This window comes from Rana temporaria, chromosome 2, assembly GCF_905171775.1.
Source record: "Rana temporaria chromosome 2, aRanTem1.1, whole genome shotgun sequence".
Taxonomy (NCBI): Eukaryota; Metazoa; Chordata; class Amphibia; order Anura; family Ranidae; genus Rana; species Rana temporaria.
The window spans coordinates 188,578,356-188,601,305 of NC_053490.1; the positions used below are offsets into that span (position 1 = coordinate 188,578,356).

At 40.6% G+C, this 22,950-nt stretch overlaps 1 protein-coding gene across 1 annotated transcript in view; it reads right to left on the bottom strand.

Annotated features, from left to right (window-relative positions):
- Positions 1-22,950, bottom strand: part of PCCA (propionyl-CoA carboxylase subunit alpha) — a 935,313-nt gene that overhangs the window by 188,352 nt on the left and 724,011 nt on the right. The gene's annotated exons all lie outside the window — the stretch shown is intronic.

The window sequence follows — 22,950 nt, forward strand, 5'->3', positions numbered from 1 at the left end:
TACACACGATCGGATAATCCAACAAGACACATTTGTTGTTGGAAAATTTGAAAGCATGCTATAAAACACTTGTTGTCGGAAATTCAAACAATTGTCCGATGGAGCATACAAACGGTCAGATCTTCTGATAAAACCCTGCCATCACATATTTGTTGCTGGAAAATCCGATCGTGTGTATGAGGCTCAATTATTAGCATTTACTGCACCAATCGCTATCTGAACGAGGCACCATCAACCTTATAGGGCATAGCGACAAGTCAAGTACCAACTGATGACTCTCACACTTCACGACCCTGACATACTATTACATTCTAGTGCAAAGGTTTCACTTACTTCACCACTTCCCACCAAAAAAAATCCAGAATAGGTTATTTCTTTCTCTGATGATTGACCCAATGTACTTTTTGGATCATTACCTATTTACCATGACACTGCTTTTCCCAGACTAAGATTGGCGAATGACGATTTGGAGACTAAATGCACTTTTTTGGGTGACCCTTGCAACCTTAAGTGCTGTTTAAGTATTTTTTTTCCAATCAAATGACACCCTAGACGCTTCAGCTATGACACAATGGGAAGCACACACATGCATGGTCAGAGGTGAATTTAAAGCATTGACAAGTAAAATAAAAATGGCACAGCAAGATTGAATACGCTCTCTGATGATTCAAATACAAAAGACAGAAGTGGCCTATAAACAACTGGTGGGGGTTTGTACAGAGACAACCTTGCATCAATTAAAAGCAAGTTACTTGTGGAACAAGGGAAAATAAAGTTTTGTTCTGGCTCAAAAACTATTTGATGAGCAAACAAACAAAAGCGGAAAACTGCTGTCCAAAACTTTTTCATTCTGCTCCTTCAAATTTTCCCATCACTGTGGTAGAAAACAAATGTCGATTTGACCCCCCTAACACTTTTAAAAGAAAGCATGGCCAGCAAAAGTGACAGTAGGCACAGGTAACTTGTATCAAGCCTGCCTATGACAAGGGAGTCCGTCATGCATATTATATTACAATCCTGTCTGAAAATCTGCCAGTGTTTTAAGTATTTTAAATATTTTTATCCTTAAAATAAACATTTTAATCTCTGAGTCTAATGATATGTACCAGATTCAACCTCTAATTATATATATATCTTCTGACTTTTATGCTCAGGATGGATTAGATATTTTGTTCTTTAACTATATAGCTGGTTATTTATATTTACCACTGCATATAGATATTTAAGAATACATTTTCTTTTTTTAAACTTTACATATTAACTAAATTATACATTACACGTTTTTGAGGCATCTGATAAATTGATTAATAAAAACGATAATCGGCCGACTAATCAATTATGAAAATAATTGTTAGTTGCAGCCCTACACAGATCTCATGAATAATTGAAAACAAGTGGAATGTTGGAATGTGACTATAGCGTATAATTTACAGGGGACATTGCAAGCAGACATTTAGCCCCTAGGCCATATCAGCGGATCAGATACATTGTTTTCTGCTCCAACCCCCTTCTCTCTATACATACACATGGGTCCTTTTTGCACATAACTTACCTAGTTACACTTTGTATCTAACCCTTCTACACTCTCATTCTCCCACTTTCATCTCATTACACCTTTCCTTTCCCCCATATCTGTACTCTCCTCCCCACCGACTACTTTCCCTCACACCCCCCTATTTTCCCCCTTCTACTTCACTATTGTACTTGGAGATCAAACCTTACTTAGTGGCTCACACAAACTACTCTGATCGCCACACTTTGAAACTTCAAACCTCCTACCTTCCAACATTTCCCTTGTGAGAACAAGCGATATCTAATAGGTGAAAAACTACAAAGATCCTGCGCTTATGCTACTACTGTGGTGTCCCTACTCCGTGGAGGCTCCTAGCACTGTGAACCATATAACCCCTTATTTATGGATAACCTTTATTTTGTGACACATACAAGAAAGTACTGCATTCCCCTTACATACATAAATACTTTTCTCTTATAATCAATGTAAATGGTGAAAAAACAAATGATAAACAATCATTTAACGTGGTCATTTAAACAATCATTTAAAGTATCCAGTGAAAAAACAAAGTGAATTCAAAGTTCATACAGTGTGTTGTTTATACTTAAATTATATAACCACAAATAAATGTCTCTAAAACCCAGTGCTTCGTCATCCAAATCTCAAAATATGCTCCAGAAAACCGTGCATGGACTACTACAAAACACATCCTTCCCAAAACACAAAACCCGTGCTCATGGACCTCCATGACCCTGTTAGCTTAAAGGAGTAGAAAAAATCCAATGCTGCATCTGTCCCCTGCTGGCTCTGCAGTGTGGACTGAGCAATCAAATGATGATCGCTCAGTTCTCCCCCTCCGCTCTAAGTAGCAACACAGGACTGTCACTATCCAGCTCTCTGCTCTGCCCCTCCAGCGCTCATTGGAGAGCTGGGTTGTGGAGGGGGCAGGAGGGGCTGTAGAAGGCTCTCTGCATATTGCTGAGAGGCTGGGCCAGGTGCCGGTCCAGGCTGCTGGGTGGATCCCAGATCTTTTCAGAGCTGGTTGACGTCAGTCGGCAGTCTGCTGTCAGCTGAAAATAGGTCACAGGAGTGCAGAATAAACCGCACTCCAGTGATCCAAAGGATATGTATAGCTGTATATACTTCTCTTCTTTAATAAGTGGGTCCACAGTAGCTTAGATTTACACTATTCTTCAAGGCAGCCTTCCAAGTCATCTCCTTCTAGCTTTTGATCTTTACACCATTCAATCCTCGAAACCCCCCATTAGACTTACTGGTAACGGTATTTCCAGGAACCTGCCAGGACAGCTACTTGAGATGATTGGCTCCGTCCTCTACAGGAACTACAAATCAGATACAATTTAAAAAGGCACCTCCCTTTCCTCTGACCCTCAGTTGTTTAGAAGACCAAGAAAACCTCCACCAAAAGTGCACTCGGCAGGGGAAAACACATAGAAACATAAAAACACCAGGTGGAAGTAGAATAGGGTGGGAATATAGACGCTGTCCTGGAAGGTTCCTGGAAATACCGGTAAGTCTAACAGGGGTTTTCCCCCCTCACCTTCCAGGACAGCTACTTGAGGATAAGAAATATTTTATACCTTCGGGAGGGACAACAGCCTAAAGCACTTTCCTACCAAAGGAAATGTCCTGGCAGGAAAGCATCTGAACTCTATAATGTTTGACAAATGCATGAGAGGAGGACCAGCTTTAGAAATTTCTTCCTATGATGCCCCCGCTCTTTCAGCCCATGACATAGCCATGGATCTTGTAGAATGAGCCCTAATTCGAGAAGGAGGGATACGACCTGACGCTTTGTATGCTTCACAAATGGCTTCCCTAATCCACCTAGCAATAGAGCTTTTAGACGCTTTGGACCCCTTTTTGGGGCCACTGAACAATACTAACAGCAAGGAGGAACTCCTAAACCCACTGGATTTCTCTCGGTAAAGCAGAAGACATTTATTTACGTCTAGAAGACTTTCCTCCTCCGCATTCTTGGGAGAGGTACAGAAACTAGGCATGACTACTTCCTGGGACTTATGAAAGTTTAAAGATACTTTGGGCAAATAGAAAGGATCAGGCCTAATCACTACCCTGTCCTCTAGAATGCTCAGGAAGGGGTCTTTACAGGAAAGGGACTGCAGATCAGAAATCCTTCTCCCTGACGTAATAGCCAAAAGAAAGGAAATCTTATAGGAAATTAATTTCATGGAAGCCTCATGCAAAGGCTCAAAATGAACACTTGTTAGAGCATTTAACACTAATGACAGATCCCAAAGAGGCACATGTTTGTCTTAAGTGACTGGTGTACCGGATAAGTTCTCGATTTCCACCCCTGAAGACCCCTATACATTTTATCCTGTACAGATTGGATTTGCTGTGGCATCTCAATCTGCTCCGAGGCATATATTGACTTTAAAAGTTTGTCAATATCTTCCACTGTAAAGAGATACTTAGAGCTACCCGCCTCCTCTGATGTGGAATGCCCATCAGAGGAAGAGCTTGGGTTCTCCCCTTCTTCCAGATCAGAATTATAGTGTGAACCAATGGTCTTGGACATTAACAGAGGAAGGGGTCTAGCTGAGGCTGAAGGCTCTTGAGCTATGGAACGAGATGAGGAAGGTCCCAGCCCAGCTACTCTGTCATTAAAAGACTGGAAGGAGGTTACAACCTCCTTCATAGAAGACATTAACTCGTTCAAAGAGGCAGTCTCTGACCTAGCCCTTGATGTAATACAATCCTCACAAAATAGTTTTTTATATCCATCAGAAAGCCTGGCCCTACAGTTTCCACATTTCTTTTTCACCGGTTTGTTCTAGAAAAAAAGCAGAAACAAGAGACATAAGCAAAGAAGGTCCATACAAAAAAAGGTTCCCTGCTGTATAATCACAGACAAGGGCTTATCTTGGAGGCAGTATGGGACCTGGAGGCTACCACTGGTTCAATCAGAACGGGCGCTCCATCCTCAGACCTGTCCTCAAGCTCCTTAAGGCAAGTGGAGATCAGCTGCTGTTGTCCTGCTAAAATGTGCCTGTCCTGCGTTTCAGCAGACTGTTCCCCAGGCAGCATGTCCTCAGTGTATCACGGCATGTTCCTTACCAACATGGCGCCGGAAAGTGTGTCACGTGACTTCTGGTTCCGGCGCCATCTTGCCGCGTCACCGGAAGTCCTCCGACACCATCTTGGTACACCTCGCAAAGCACGAGGAGGACAAGGTTTCCACACAGGCAGAGCTGGGGAAAAACCTGAAGGAAGTTGCCACCACTTTCACCAGGTACCTCCAAAATAGGGAACCCTTCTGGCAGAAAGTACAGGGACTAATACAACCAGGAATTGGCCATAACCAGTACTGGATGATGCCAGAGAAGGGGGGTTCACCAACCACAGTTACTAGACCTAGGAAAAACAAAAACGTTTTAGGAATTTACCACTTTGCTACAATACAAAATAAATATACTTATTTGACTGTCTTTTGTCAATTATATTTTGGGGTAAATATCTGTGGTTCCACCAATTACTTAAAGGTAGTATTAAACTTGTAGTCTTTCTTTCAAATTACACTCTAGAAAAAACAGTCGATGCATTAAATTTGCTAACAAATTAAAACTAAATTTATATAATGTGGTCAAGGGAAGGTTAATGTTAAAAAAACTAAAAAAGCAAAACAACATTTGTTGCAAAACCTACACATGAAATTAAGAAACATATTTTGTACAGGTAGAAAAGGTAGTGGTCCTAAGGCGGTTAAGGTGGAGCTTGGTGGGCCTTACTTTACCACTTTAATAATTTGAAACATCTTTACTGCTCCTGTATTGCAGCTGAGATCATTTACGCTTTTTTTTTTCTATCACTAGTGATGGGTAACTTGGAAATAATGCCTACTTTTAAAGAGGACACAATACCTCTTTGCAGCTACCAACACACTGGCACATTTGAGAAGTTGTTTGGTTAATTTCCTTATAGCACAGTGTAAAAAAATAATAGGCGCTTCACCAACTGCTGTGAGTCATAAATTATTACTACAAATTATAACCTGAACTAACACAAGTAGGTAAAAAAAAAAAAAAAAATCTATAGCACATGCTTTGTCAGCATACAAAATAATATTCAATAATTAACTCTCTTTTGAATGACACACTGCTAAAGAGGTCTGAAGCAGCAGGAGGCAGTTTGAACCAATCATTAGGTGCTATATATGGTATATCCTGAATACTAACTATTAACTAGAGAGAAACCGTGCTATGCTTGCTGCATAATAAATCTAGTTCCAAAATTAATGCCACCTTTGTTTCATCTAAAATAACACTAAAACATAAGAGCAGAGAGGTTTTTCTTTTGTAAAACGAATGCCAAGTGATATTGTTCAATGTATGCCTTTGTAAAATAAAGAATTAAAAAAATGACAACTCCAAATACATACATTTTGATAGATGCTTAAGCTGGCCATATTAGGTCTGTGATCGGATGTTAGTGCTGTCATTAAAAGATTCCTAATTATTCTAAACAATGGATATTTAGTCCTGCCATACAAAAAGAAGTAGATAAAAAAAATGCAGAACCCTCCATATTTTAAGAACAATATAACCGATAATGGACAGCCAATAGCTACATGACATGCCTTTAGAGTTTACCTCCAATTGTATTTTGTGCATACTATCCAGCTGTTTGCAAAGTTACAAAGTAATGGGAATTGCAACCCTAGTAGAACTATTCCCTGAAAAAATATGTATGTGCAGAGGCACTTCTAAGCTCCCCTGCAAAGTACCACAAGTACTTATTAATCCTTTTATTGTGAGGTCCACCTAATGCAGCTTCCTGTGGATGATGTGGCAACAATGCTGCTCCAGTCATCCTGGCACACAGGGACTGTGCCAGTAAAGTGGAGTTGTGCATGCGCAGCTCAGCCTACATCCTGAAAAAAGACTAAGCAGGCAAGAAGGTGTATTTTACAGCAGAAAAGACATTGCAAGTCTGGTCTGCGATAATGGCCTGTGTGCTTGCAGTCTGTTCTAATAAAGCCTTCAGTTCCGCTTTAACATGCTGGACTCATACAACCCCCTCACTCACATTAGACAAAACCCCTGTGAACTATTAGTTTCCTACTTTAACACTTTTGCTCAAGAAACCATTATAAAGCAGATTAAACTGTGTAAAGAAGACACATTTAAAGTTAAAACATTGGTGGGAATTATTGTGACCTTGTGAACTTGGATTTTACACAGGATACATTACAGTGTCACCAGTTTTCAGGTCACGTTTCTCGTTATTCATTACAGTGGTGGAAAATATTATCTCATTTCTCTTTCATGTCCATGATTCTGCCAGCTTACATCTAACCAGGCAATCAAAAGGAAATGTAATATATAACAGTAAACATTTCTAGACAATAAAATGTATAAAGCAGAATGATTACTAGCCAGTATAGTGATGAACAAGTGTAAAAACATTTCATTTATGAATGCTGAAAAATACCTCATATTAGGATTGTCATCTAAAGTTGTGAATCCCTTTGCAATCCAGAAGGGAATTTCCCAGTACAAGTTAAAAGGAATCTGTCGCAAACCACATTTTTTGTCTCTAAAACTGCTGAATTAAAGCAGCCTTTTCAAATATTGAGCCTTGGACTGTAACCTCTGTTCTGGAAATTGTATAGGCAACTCCTATCCTCATATTGATTAGTGGTTCCAAATTAATAACTACTGCAGTATGAAACAGATACAAAAAAATAAACTCGGCATGTTTCCAAACCACTGTTCTGTTTATTTGGCGCAAATTAAAGGGTCACTAAAGGAAAAAATTGTTTTTGCTGAAATGACTGTTTACAGGGTATAGAGACATAAAAGTTAACTGATTCCTTTTAAAAATGATTAAAAATTGAATTTAATCTATCACATAATGTGCATCTACTTTCACTTTCGGTTTTAAAGGTACATACATGAAGTTCCGGGTGAGAGGTGAGTCGGGAAGACTCACAGAACAAAAACAATCAAATCCAGGGCAGTGTTTTGCTTTTAAAATGAATCCGATTGGTTCTGAGGAGTTTTAGACACACAGTAATGACAGCTTAGACCACCATGAGAAAGCTCCCAGTACGATGGTTATAAAGAAAACAGGCAACCAGGAAGTGTGGAGATCACAGCTACTTCAAAGCAAAAACGAACAATGAGGACATGAAACCAGTACTGCAGTAAGGTAAAGGAAGCTATTTAGCTAAAAAAAATATTTCCTTTAGTTACCCTTTAAGTTTTTTAAACACATGCTTACATAGACATTAATATTACAATTGTACTTTTATGGTAAAAAGGGGTGTAATATAAGCTGGTTTCTTATCTGGACTCAAAAGAATGCAAACACATAATTAAAACATTAGTGCCATGTACACAATGAGTGCAGTGTGTAATACAAAGGCAAAGCATTCAGCATATAATACAGTAACACTTCACTTACAGTAAATCTGAACAAGTTCTGCTTGAAGGACTACTACTGCACAAATACGTTCTGACAACTGTATACAGTTAATAAATGTAATGATAGTATTCAGTATATAATTTCCTTAATTTCACATAATTTTACATACACTTTTTCACATTTACTTATAGGCTGTTCAGAAAAAGTAGCAGTGGGTTGGGAATAAACTAGCCTACACACGACCATTTTTCACGACGAGAAAAACGTTGAGAAAAAATAGAGCAGGTTCTAAATTTTTAATGCCCATTTTTCGCGTCAAGAAAAATGCTCTGGAGCCTACACACGATCGTTTTTAATGAGTTGTGAATCCCTTTGCAATCCAGAAGGGAATTTCCCAGTACAAGTTAAAAGGAATCTGTCGCAAACCACATTTTTTGTCTCTAAAACTGCTGAATTAAAGCAGCCTTTTCAAATATTGAGCCTTGGACTGTAACCTCTGTTCTGGAAATTGTATAGGCAACTCCTATCCTCATATTGATTAGTGGTTCCAAATTAATAACTACTGCAGTATGAAACAGATACAAAAAAATAAACTCGGCATGTTTCCAAACCACTGTTCTGTTTATTTGGCGCAAATTAAAGGGTCACTAAAGGAAAAAATTGTTTTTGCTGAAATGACTGTTTACAGGGTATAGAGACATAAAAGTTAACTGATTCCTTTTAAAAATGATTAAAAATTGAATTTAATCTATCACATAATGTGCATCTACTTTCACTTTCGGTTTTAAAGGTACATACATGAAGTTCCGGGTGAGAGGTGAGTCGGGAAGACTCACAGAACAAAAACAATCAAATCCAGGGCAGTGTTTTGCTTTTAAAATGAATCCGATTGGTTCTGAGGAGTTTTAGACACACAGTAATGACAGCTTAGACCACCATGAGAAAGCTCCCAGTACGATGGTTATAAAGAAAACAGTGGCAGTGGGTTGGGAATAAACTATCTGCATGGAGTTTTAGCAGTGGCAGACACTTTTGTTTTTTTTTAAGAAAATTTAAATCATTTAAATAAAAAGCCAAAATGGTGTAAGCACCCCTAGAAATATTATAATTTGTCCAATCACTGTCACCTTTGGTGGACAAATTGTGTGTGTCTCTGTATATTTTAATGTACTGAATTCTATAATTATGTGTATGAATGTGATGCAGTTATCAGAACACATTGAGGGGAAATTATCAAAAATCTACACTGGAGCAGCTGTGCATGACAGCGGTCAGTTTCTGTTTTTCAATTGCAAAGCTTAACCAAACAAGATGAAGATGGAAGTTGATTGGATACTATGCACAACTGTTTCAGATTTTGTCTGATCCATTTTTGATAAATGTAGTTATTTTTGCAGTAGTGGTCCTATAACTGCTTTAGGACTCGTATTATTACCTGTGCATAATTAGAGAACAGCTGCTTTCCATCACAGGCTTCTTGCTACTTGTCTGTGCAATGTAACTATAATAACATTTAATACAATCTCTAGAGGCCAAAGTCATAAAAAAAATAAAAAAAAATAAAAAAAAAATACTGCCACTCTTTCTGGAAAGTAAACATTAAACCACTTGTGTTAAAGTGGAAGCTCAACTTTTCATTGTTTTCCGCATTTTGTTTATAAAACTCCATTAGCTAGCCCACAGAAATATTAGACTGTAGTTTCTATGAAGTTTTTTTTCCCTCTGGGAAGTCTAATAAGATAGGCAGACATTATAAAACACACATTCATCATGGGTAGCCAATTTCGACTGCTTTTATTAAACGCACCACGGCAGATAAATCTTTAGACTATCCATCTATCCATACAACAAATTTCAATAAAAATAAACGGCTTTACTTAATACAACCAGACATGACATTCAATAGGAAAGCTTTATTTCTTACCTGTGTTTCACCAACTATTTTCCTAAAGCAGACGCAATCGGCTTTTCTCTGTAGATCAGGCTCTCAACCAGTGTTTTGAGGAACCTTGCAGAGGTTGCTATGGGTTCCTTAAGGCAAAAAGCAATTAATGGCACTCAAATAAGTTGCCACGAAAACCAATGATCTTTTTAGCTATGTATAAGAGGGGGGTTATTCCCACTGACCACAAGTGTAAGGAACCTTCTTCTCCTTGATCATCACACTAGTGTACAGTGAGCTATGAATGCAGTAATTGTTAGCGGTTCTCTGAGACCAGAAGATTATTTCAAGGGTTCCACCATATTAAAGAAGTTGAGAAAGGCTGCTGTTTTTATTATATTGTATCCATTTGGGGAGGTTCCTCTTATATTGGTTTAGAATGAATGTGTGTGTATAGGGGTGTAAAAAAAACTTATTCAGGAAAGCTCTACAACAGATATACATTTTTCCACGCCATGCCGTTTTAACTTTTTTGCAAGTAAAATACCTGGCAATTCTGCCAGGAAAGGACCCAGCTCCCAAATTACTGTAGTGGTCTACAACACCGCTACTGCTGCACAGAAATCTTAGGAGAAGGGGAATAGAAGGCAGCTGGTAAGGAAAGGCAGCAAGGGCTGGGAAAAAAAGTTAAATCTAAAAAAAAAATTAAAATGATTAATTTAATTAATTGCCCAAACACACTTGACAATGTTCTAGTTTGCCCCAAAATATGACAGTGTGATCAAATACACACAGGGGGGTTAATCCACAAAAAATAGCTTTCAGCCTTTAGATGCCACTTCAGCCTGAAGATTATCTTTGTTTAATACAGTAGCTAGAAGAAACAATTACTGTTTTAAAAAAATGATATTGATATATTTGTATGCACATGTTGTGCATTTGTCATCCTATAATAGAGTGTCAGAAACCATGAAACAGACAGAGACAAAACATGTAGTAAAAAATCACACCTTTTAATAAAATGGTACAACTGGTAAACATAGTCAAAACACAGCCAGGGTTCGGTAGCCAAATCAGGTAGTCAGAACAAGTCAGAAAATTAGGAAGCAAGATATCAGCGTAGTCAGAGGCAGCAGACAAGATCAGGAACCAGAAGGGACGTCAGCCAGGAAAGTCTTCAAAAGGAACACAGCAGAAAGTCTCTAGATATGTTGACCAAGGTGACGGCAATTGATAAAATGAACCAGGCAGTTTAAATAGCCAGAAGGGGCTGGCTGTGGGTTTGCCTGACTAGGAGATGATCAACAGAGGTGAGCCACTGTGGAACGATGAGTACTGGCAATTAACTGACAGCTGAGCAACTTGAGCACAAAGGAGGAAGGGCTGAGAGCCCAGCCCTGACAGTACCCCCTTCCTTAACGACCCCTCCGCCTCGGAGGACCACCAGGTTTGTGGGGGAAAGTCTATGGAAAGCACGGAGGAGCATGTACATCCGAGGATGAGATTTAAGAATGATTGATTGTATCTCATACTCCTCATAGTTCTCGACCTGCACCGGGCAATGACGTGGTACCGAGTTGGTGAAGCGGTTGCACACTAAAGGTTTTAATAATGAGGCATGAAAAACATTCGAAATACGCATGTTAGAAGGAAGGTCTAATGCAAAAGGCACCGGGTTGATCCTAAGTCAAATATTGAAAAGGCCCAATCGTGGTGCCAGTTTCAGTGAGTCGGCGGGTACGAGGTGACAGCCAGACCCTCTCCCCAACCTGGTAGGAAGGCGCAGGTAGGTGTCGGCAGTCAGCATGGAGTCTGTACCTCTCACTGGCATGTCGCAAGGACTCCTGGACCTGCACCTAAGTGGAACAAAGATTGCTGAGATGCTCCTCTAATGCAGGAATTTCTATGAGGAACAAAAGAGTCAGGCAACATGGATGGCTGGAAACCATAATTCGCCATAAAACAGAGATAAATCGGGAAGCGGTATTGATGGCACTATTGTGAGCAAACTTCACCCAAGGTAGGGGGTCTGGCCAGTTGTTATGGTGGTCAGAAATATAGCAGTGTAGAAACTGCTACAAGGCTTGGTTGTTTCGTTCTGCGGTCCCATTGGACTGCGGTTAATATGCAGAGAAGGAAAGGCTCACAAAACTCTGGAGACAAACTGGCTACCCTGTTAGAGATGATAAACTTGGGTAGCCCATGTAACCAAAAGATCTCATGAGCAAAAATGGATGCCAGTTCTTCAGATGTGAGAGCAACTTCTTTAGTGGAATACAATGTGACATTTTTGAGAATCGGCGAACCACCATAATAATAACTGTGTTGCCCTGGGAGTTGGGCAACTCAACAACAAAATCCATAGACAGGTGGGTCCAAGGCCTCCCTCCATTGGGTATGGGTTGTAGGAGGCCCACTGAAAGATGTCGTGGTGTCTTACTCTGTGCACACATGGAACAAGCAGCTACAAAGGCGGTTACATCAGCACAGAGACTAGGCCACCAGAATTGTTGACAAATAGCCCACATGAGTTGATTCTTCCCTTGGGGAATAGTCTCATTGGGAGAATAGCAAGTCTGGAGCAAAGCAGTGCAGAGATTCTCAGGGACAAAGCCGCAATCACCAGGTTTCTGTCCCCATTCTGCAGGAGACAATTTCTTAGAAAAGTAGCCACAAGAATGCATAACTCTCAGAGGTAGGACGTTGAGACAGAAGGGCACCCACTCCAGTCTCCGATGTATCAACCTCAAGAATAAACGGTAGCATAGGATCAAGATGTACTAACACAGGAGCTAAATAAAAAGGCAACATTGAGCGACTCAAAGGCTTTAATGGAATCCAGAGACCGATTCTGTGGGTTACTGTCCTTTCTAGTCATATCAGTCAGGGGTTTGACCAGAGAAGAGAAGTTCCGAATAAATTTCCGATAATAACTGACAAAGCCAGGAAAACTTTATAATGGACATAGCCCTATGGGTCGAGGTCAATGTAGAACTGCAGATAATTTCTCTGGGTCCATCGAAAAACGGCAGTAGAAATGCCATAACTCAGCAATTTAACCTGTTTACGATTGAACTCACACTTTTCCAACTTACAATACAGGTTATTATCTCTCAACCTCTGTAGCACACAGGAGACATCTGTGTGGTGGCTCTCTAGGAATTTAGAATATATGAGAAATTGTCGTGATAAACCACCACACATTGCTGCAACATAACTCAGAGGACATCGTTGATGATTTCCTGAAAAACTGCAGGAGAGTTGCAAAGACCAAACAGCATTACAAGGTATTCTTAATGTCCTTTCCTGGTGTTAAAACGCAGTTTTCCATTCATCGCCCTCCTTGATCCTCACAAGATTGCATACCCCTCTCAGATCGAGCTTCATGAAAACCATTGCTCCCTTGAGGCGGTCAAATAATTCCATAATCAACAGAATTGGGTAGGTGTTCCCAATTCTAATGCGATAATCATTTATCCTTCAAGACAAAGGGTAAACCTGGCCATGGGGAGGCATAGCACCATGTTGAAGGTCAATTGCACAAACATACGACCGGTGTGGAGGCAAACTATCAGCTTGAGCCTTGTCAAAGACATCGCTAAATTTGCGGTACTCCTCTGGCAAAGAGAGGGAAGAGGTGCACAAGACCTTAGCCACTTTCTAAAAACATATCTTACTGCATTGTGGCAACCAGGAAAGAACCTCAGCACAAAGCCAATCAAAAACGAGGGGTTGTGCCTCTGTGACCAAGGATAATCAATAACCACTGGATGAGGAGAGGAAATGACTTGAAATTGAGATTATCATGGTAAAGAGCTCATACGGCCATGGTCAACGGAGCAGTCTCATGAGTCACTAGGGGAAGGCACTGTAGAGGTCTCCCATCAATAGCCTCAATGGCAAGGGGAGTGGCACAAAGCAGCAGTGGAATCAAGTGCTTAGACACAAAGGCACGGTCTATGAACAGAAATGTAGTCCCAGAGTCAATTAGAGCCTGTGTATCGAGGGACGACTCAGATCACAAAAGGGTAATCAAAACTAGAGGCTTATCCTTCAAGGTAACTGGGGATGCAACACCACCAACTAAGGTCTGTCCTCTACAGGACCTAAGGTGCAAGCGTTTTCCAGATGGGTAGAACAAGACTTCAATAAGTGACCTGCCTGGCCACAATAAAGGCACAATATCTCCCTCCTCCTAAAGAACCTCTTTCGCAGAGACATGTGAAACCCAACTGCATCAGTTTTACTATATTGGTAGACTCTCTACCAGGAGGCATGGGAGGTGAGGGAGGCAAGGGTGGGACTGCAAAGCTTGGAGCCAAACATATAGGAGGCTTCTGCAAGTGCTCCTTAAAGGAAGGTCTGTTTTTGAGTCTGGAGTCAATGAGAATGGCAAATGTGATCAACTTCTCCAGATCTGTAGGTATGTCTCTGGCTGCTATCTCATCTTTGATGTTATCTGAGAGACAATGAGAAAAAGCAGCCATGAGAGTACGGAATTCAATGGCGTAATCGGCAACAGTTCTCGTACTTTGATGGACATGAGGCTCTTGGCAGCAGAAGTGGAGCTCTATCAGAAAGCAAAAAAATGATGACTCCTACTTTGCTTCTGTCGATGGGGAACACCTGGGGCAGTATCGCAAAGTATATCCCAACCTGGTTCAGAAACCCTTGGCATTCAACTGGATCACCCCCAAATCGCTGGGGAAGCGCAGCGGAACCAGACATACCTCTTACATAGGTAATATTTGAAGCGGGTGCTTGCAGCAGGGATAGACTGCAACACATGTTGTACTGGAACAACCATAGTGGGAGGATCAGGTGAGCTGGGCAAATCAGGAGCATCTGTAACGCTATGACAAACTGATCCATGCAGTGATCCTGCTCAATCAACCTGGACAAAATATTACCACAAGGTGGATTGCCTATATCTTCTGAATTCATGGCTTTCGTCTACGGTCAGGACCCATGAAACACTGACGGAGACAGAAAATGCAGTACAAATCACATCTTTTAATAAAATGGTAAAAAAGGTACAACTGGTAAACGTAGTCAAAACATAGCCAGGGTTCGGTAGCCAAATTGGGTAGTCAGAACAAGCCAGGAAATCAGGAAGCAAGAGATCAGTGTAGTCAGAGGCAGCAGACAGGAACAGTAACCAGACAAGACGTCAGGCACGCAAGTCTTCAACAGGAACACAGCAGAGTCTCTAGATATGTCGACCAAGACAAAGGCAATTGATGAAATTAACCAGTGAGTTTAAATGGCCAGAAGGGGCCGTCTGTGGGCTTGACTGACTAGCAGGAGATGATCAACAGGTGAGCCACTATGGAACAATAAGCACTGGAAATTAACAGACAGCTGAGAAACCCGAGCACAGCAAGAAAAGGGCTGAAAGCTGGGGCAGCCAGCCCTGACATTGAGAAACACAAGCATTGTGTTTATTTTATTGTTTGAATTAAAAGGCAAAATTGACTTCGTAGTAGTAATACATGAGCATATGATCTGTACAGATGGGCCATTGATTGTATGCATATTCTTGTTTTATTAAAAAGAGAATAAAAAAAAAAGACTTTCAACAATTTTAGAAAGCCAAAAATGTGTTCATCTGGATAAGGACTAGGTTCTATTTTTATTTTATTTATGTTTATTGTAGAACCAAAATCAGAAATCGTACAGTTGGCCATAACAGAAAACAAGGTCCATGAAACATAATTCTACCCTTGACTCCTTAAAGAGAAAAAACTGGATGATAATGCAGTATAAATGTTTGCAGATATCAGGTGATCCAGATAGTGTGTTAATTTTTATTTTATTTTTTGTCATTTTTTGCTTACAAGTTAAAATCTGTATTTTTTGCAAGAAAATTACTTTGTACCCACAAACATTATATATTTTTTAGCAGAGACCCTAGAGAGTAAAATGGCGGTCGCTGCAATATTTTATGTAAAACACAATTTATGGGAAAAAATACATTCAATGAATTAAAAGAAAACAAAACAGTAAAGTTAGCCACATTTTTTTGTATAATGTGAAAGATGATGTTTTGCAGAGTAAATAGATACATGACATGTCACACTTTAAAATTGCGCACACTCGTGGAATGGCAACAAACTACAGTACTTAAAAATCTCAATAGGTGACGCTTTAAACAAAATTAACGGTTACCTATTTAGAGTTACAGAGGAGGTCTTGCACTAGAATTACTACTCTCGCTATAGCGATTGCAGTGATACCTCACGTGTGGTTTGAACACTGTTGACATTTGTGGGCATGCAAGCACGGACAGATGGGGCAGTTTTACTTTTTTTTTTACCCTGTTCCAGTAACAAAAAAAAATGTATCATCACTTTTATTGCTTTCAAAAGAAAAGTAAGCATCCCTTGTGACAGTAATAGGCAGTGACAGGTACTCTTTATAGAGAGATCTGGGGTCTTTAAGACCCCAAACCCCTCCCCTACACTTGAAAGTATTCGAAAATGCCAAGACTAGAGTTTTTGAATACTTTGGATTTTGGAAAAATGGCACCGTTGGCTGCCGAGTAAACCGAAAGTGACGTTGTGATGTCGCTTCCGGGTTAATACATCTGAGACCTGATCAAAGCCGATTCCAGCTTTGTTTCGGGTCTCCAGCCTGCCGGTGGACATGCCGGTCTATCTGTGGAAAAATGGCAAAGCAAGTAACTGACAGTATGTTTGTTTTCACCACAAAAGCAGAAACTCTCAGAATGAGGCTTTGAAAAGCATACACATATAACGAGTATGTCAATCGGTCAGTCAGGGCAGCCACCAAAAAGACCAGAAGCCGGTTCCAGTGTGCTAGAATAAAAACAAGGAAAAGGGATGCCTCCGAATATATATCAAGTAAGCCTTTATTAAAACAACAATATCCACTCACATGGGGGATTGCAGAGCTGAATTTAGATCAATTGCTGGGCTGAAGAGATGGGACTGCTGGGATGGCTGAGCACAGCAGAGTCTTCTTCAATTGTCCAGACTTAATATATCAGAAAAGGAGTCCATCTGATGAGGGTATTGGTTCCAATGTAGATAAGTGAGGGGGGAAAATAAACGGACATCAAAGCCTATGACATTTTCGATCGTGATAAGAAGCCTATGTCAGAGGCTTCTTACAACGTGATCAGCTGTGACCAATCACAGCTGATGATCGCGTGAACCAGGAAGTGCCGGTAAACAGCATTTCTCGGGTCACACTGACAGGGAGAGCCGATTGGCGGCTCTCCCTGTCAGAGGGGGGGGGGTTATGTGCCGATAATCAGCACAGCCCCCTCCAATGTAAAAATGACATGCCCAGCAGTGCCCCATACAATAATCCCTGCCCACCACAGTGCCAATCACTGCTTACCACAGTGCCAATCACTGTCCAGCAGTAACACCTGTCAATACCTCATCATCAGTGCCACCTGTCAGTGCCCATCACAGCCGCATGTCAGTGAGCATAACGCTTGAAAATGAAGCGTGGCTATTTTCTACACCCATCAGCCTGCAAACTCTGAAACGCGTCACATACTAGTGACGTCACAGCCCGGCGCCCTGCTGTTTTGCTGTTCAAGCCTCGTATTGGCTCTGGAAACACGGCCGTGTCCCTTCCACACTGCGGAAGCCAGATGATCCTTATGCAAGCATAGTGTGGCTAGCCATAGGCTTTGATGTCCGTTTCTTTTCCCCCCTCACTTATCTACAGTGGAACCAATAACCTCATCAGATGGACTCCTTTTAACCCCACCTGAATGTGATATATTAAGCCTGGACGATTGAAGAAGACTCTGCTGTGCTCAGCCATTCCAGCAGTCCCATCTCTTCACCCCAGCAATTGATCTGAATTCAGATCTGCAATCCCCCATGTGAGTGGATATTGTTGTTTTAATAAAGGCTTATATGATATATATTCGGAGGCGCCCCTTTTCCTTGTTTTTACTCTAGCACACTGGAACCCACTTCTGGTCTTTTTGGTGGCTGCCCTGACTGACCGATTGACATACTCATTTTATGTGTGTATATGTGTACAAATACACATCTTTTATCCCTGGCCCTGGACTATTGGGTACTACATACACTACTGAGGTACCTGTGCACTGCGCCTTTTTACTTGTTTAATGCAGGAAATCATGGAGTTTGTGGAAAGGGAAGTCCAGTAGACAGACAGAACTCACAACATGAAAAGGAGATTTTTCAGTAAGCTTATATTGGATTGTCAAAACACTTATGGTTTGTATTGCTATTACAATAATGATGTTTCAAAATTAGTGCTGTGACCATAAATTATTTTTAACCTTAATCTGGTCCTACTATTAGGCATTCCCAAATACCTAAAGTGTTATTAAAATCAATTTTATTTTAAGTTTCAAATGGAGACAAAGATTCTAGCCCTTCCTATACATTATAAAAACGACCAAAAATATACTTTAATTTAACACTTAAAGTTAACCCTCAACACTAACCCATCACTCAATTTCATAAACACTTACCAACACAATATTTCTAACTCTTAAGCCCATAACCGCGGGTACTGACACAAATATTACCCTAACTTCTAACACTAAATTAACCTCTGTGCAATTAACAAATCAAATTACGGTAGCTTTTTAATCAGTTAAGAGCAGTCATACCAATAAAAGCTGTTCAATACTTTATAGGTTAATGTACTTTTTCCTATAAAACCATGGCCTTAAAAGTACACAAATGAAAAAAATACTATAAAATATTTTCAAAGGCTACAATAAAAACATTTGAAATGTAATGAATGAAAAGTGTATTATTTATGTGACATAAGGTCATCCAAAATGTTTGCTACCGAGTACCCATTACTTTGAGTGGAGTACAAAACCTGCTATATACATATTTGTACAGGTGCTGGCCCTAGATTGAAATATTAAAAGTTAAAAGAGTAGAAATTACTCTTCGCAAGATAGAACAGCATTATAGGGGACATTGGAAATAAATGATAAAGGAACATATGTAGCCTGCAGAAACATGTTAGGAAAGGGAATTAGGAGTAGCGATGAAGGAAGGGGAATTGTTATTTTATGAAAGGGGTAGGAAATAATTCCACTTCAACTAAAGGTAAACATTTGGCATACCTGGAGAGATAAAAAAAATTACAGAATGCTCACCAATGAATTTGCAGAAATACTGCAAACGCATGGAAGGCATGCACTGCCAAAGCCATTTTCACAGCTTGCAATGTATTTTTTCCTCAGCTGTAATTTTCCCTACCACTGGCAATGGCTAAAATCAAATGCTAAGTATGTGGTTTCAATCAAAAGAACAAGCACTTTTATGCATTCAGATTTTTCAAGAGTTTAATTTCCGTTCTTTTTTTGCCAACTAGAGGCACATGTGAAACCAAATAACTTAAGTGCAGTAGCTTAAATACTAATTTGCTCGTTCTATTACCAACACATTACATTGCTCACTTGTGGGGCAAACTGCCAACGTGCTGCAAGAATTACATGTGGAATGGTTACTGCTAACCTCAAAGTAAATTACAAAACATGTCAACAGTATGACAAGTTTCATTACATTAAATTTAGTCATAACTATTCACGGTAGGGCCTGAAATAAAACATGCCTAATGTAAAGTAGGATTTAGTTGGGCAGCTGGCTAAAATCCTGTAACTATAATAACATTTTCAAGGCGACTGGACACTTTGCAAACATTGAACAACAGATCTAAACCGAGATTCAAAAGCTTTCCTTCAAAAGCCCAATACATTTAGTTAAGTGTAGCACTGTATTGAAAGAAATGGGTCTAATAAATAACTATGTTACCCAAATTTATTCAGTAAGCATCCCTATCTATATATGTACAATTTGTACAAAATACTTCTGCAATCAGTTCTACTATAATAAAACATGAAAACTTAAGGAGGTGTCAATACTTTTTATATTAACTTTTTTTTAAACTCAAGTGGGCATCCTCCACTCTAAGAACTTTACAACAGAGAACGAAGCATTTCTCTAAGCCATGTCACATTAAAACAGCTAGTAGCCTAAATAAAACTCAGCAACCACCCCACAAATCTGGTATAAAATGTTCTGAAGAACAAATGATGTGGAAACAAATTGCACGACTTACAGTTGTGCTCATAAGTTTACATACCCTGGCAGAATTTATGATTTCTTGGCCATTTTTCAGAGAATATGAATGATAACACAAACTTTTCATTCACTTATGGTTAGTGTTTGACTGAAACTATTTATTATCAATCAACTGTGTTTACTCTTTTTAAATCATAATCAGAACAGAAACTACCCAAATGACTCTGATCTAAAGTTTACATACCCCAGTTCTTAAAACGTGTATTGCCCCATTTACCATCAATGACAGCTTGAAGTCTTTTGTGGTATTTGTGGATGAGGCACTTTATCTTCTCAGATGGTAAAGCTGCCCATTTCTCTTGGCAAAAAGCCTCCAGTTCCTGTAAATTCTTGGGCTGTCTTGCATGAACTGCACGTTTGAGATCTCCCCAGAGTGGCTCAATGATATTGAGGCCAGGAGACTGAGATGGCCAAACCAGAACCTTTACTTTAATTCTGCTGTAGCCAATGACAGGTCGACTGGGCCTTGTGTTCTGGATCAGTGTCATGTTGGAATGTCCAAGTACGTCCCATCCGCAGCTTCCTGGCTGATGAATGCAAATGTTCTGCCAGTATTTTTTGATAACATACTGCATTCATCTTGCCATTAGGGATGAGCCGAACACCCCCCGGTACGGAGCAGAACACGCAAACAGGCAAAAAAAAAGTTTGAACACGCGAACACCATTAAAGTCTATGGGATGGAAACATGAAAAATCAAAAGTGCTCATTTTTACGTAGGGGTCCCCCTCAAAATCCATACCAGACCCTTCAGGTCTGGTATGATTTTTTTATTTTTTTTGTAAACAGGAACAAGGCCACATAGGCCGACATGGTACAATAATACATACAATACATGGAATAAAGAAAACATTGCACACTTCATAAAACATTGTTAGGCACTCACTGTGTAACGCAAGTGCAAAGTGACATGTGCGCCTCTGGAGGGTGCCTGGGCTCTGTCGCTCAAAGAGACTAGTGGTTGTTCTTGGAGAAGGAAGCGTATGTGTCAAGTTATAGCCAGGTGTCGGGTCCACACGACCGGTCCCTTCCTTTTCTTTTTATATCAAGAAAAAAAAAACTGGGGGGGTGTAGAAAATTCCAGAGAATAGAATAACAGGACTGAAGAAAGGAAGAAAGAAAGAGTGGTCAAGGATAGAGGGCGGGGGGGCGAAGGGGTAAGTCCCCTTATATTTAGAATCCCCGTAGGGATAGTTCCCCTACCTCGTGGTCTTACTCTCCATTGTGAAGATGATCTGGGGCGGGAGGGAACATACTGATAAGATTACGTTCATACATCAGCCGTGGGCTCTCTCAATGCCTGGCCCTCAGCTGAATAGATGAAGATATTCCACAGTTGCCAGGTATTAGCAAATGTTTCCTGTCTGTTATGCGCTGTGAGGATAAGGGCTTCCATGCGTTTTATCTCTTCCACCTTCGTGATCCATTGGCATATTGTCGGCGGGAGCGTAGCCTTCCAGTGAAGTGGAATGCAGGCCTTGGCTGCATCCAAAAGGTGTCCAATTACGGATTTTTTGTATACCTTCTCCGGAATGTTAGATACATGTAGGAGAAAGAATGCGGGCTCGGCCGGTATATCACCATCCGTGAATTTCTGAGACACTTCCCGAATCACCGCCAGAAGCGACTCAGGCTGAGGCAGGACCAAAAGATGTGTAGCAGCGTTCCCTTGTCAGACCGGCAGCGCCAACAAAGGTCAGACGTCGCCGGGAAAAACTTGTGGAGCCATACTAGTGTCCTGTACCATTGTGACAGGAGTTTGTAACTTGTTTCCTGGGTCTTAGCGCAAATTAAGGACTTGTGCGTAAATCTCAGAATGCGCTGTTGTTTGGCCGTACTGAACCAACAGTTTAACTCCTCCTCCCATTTGAGCATACCCGGGGGCATGAAGTGGTATGTTTAAAAGACTATAGGCCAGGGAGAGCTTATGCAACGTGGTACCTGAGGTGTTGCAGACTTTCTCTAGTGTTGAGAGGTTGGGCGTTAGTGGCCGGAGGTGTCAGAGAGCGAAGGAAGTGATTTCGTTGATCGGACCTCAGGAAGTCCAAACGAAATGGGCCTGCGGGATCAGAAAGCTCCGCAACAGTGTTCCATCGCCCTCCTAAACTAAAGTGGGAGGCCTGGTGGAGGCCCGCCTCGACTAGCCTCCGAAAGGCCACATCCCGTATGCCCGGCGTGAACTGGGTATTTCGCAAGATGGGATACAAAGGTGAGTTGGTTGAGGATATAGGCGTCTGTGAGATGACTACCCACAGTTGCCATCACCCTCAGTGGATAGGGGCGGACCCCAAAGGACAGTATATGCAGCTCAGGCGTAACTGTGGTAACACTGATGACTTCTTATTACAAGCCAATATTCTAACATCAAAATTTGTAGAAAAAGGTTACCCTCTAGAAATATTAACTAAGGTACTGTGCCAAGTGTCATCAATGGATAGACAAATAATGTTGGCAACCAAGCCAAAAAAAGAATTTGAAGGCGAGGTAGCTTTTGTATGAGTATTTTACAAACAATATAGGCAGGTAGAAGCAGTTTTCAAGAAATTCTGGCCTATACTCCTTTAAGACATAGATTTGCAATCCGCTATATACCCAAGTTTATATATAGGCAGGCACCAGGATTGCAAAATCGGATTGCCGTAACGTACCAGACCCCCCTAAGAAACTTGGCACTTTTCTGGACGGGGCCAGGTTCCACCATTGCACTAGATGCAAGGCTTGCAAAATTACTAGGAGGTCGGGAGATCCGAAGAAGAAGACACACTTCCAATCTACTGTAACAAAAGAACAGTTTAAAATCAAACCTTTAATTACCTGCGATTCCGACCATGTCACCTACGTTTTGGAGTGTCCCTGCCCACTCCAATATGTAGGTCGGACGACACGGAAACTTAAAACACGAATACATGAGCATCTGACAAATATAAAAAAGGAGTTCCCCAACCACAGTGTATCTAGACACTTTAAAAGTCATCATAATAGTGATCCCAGTTTGTGTACCTTTTATGGGATAGATAAGATAA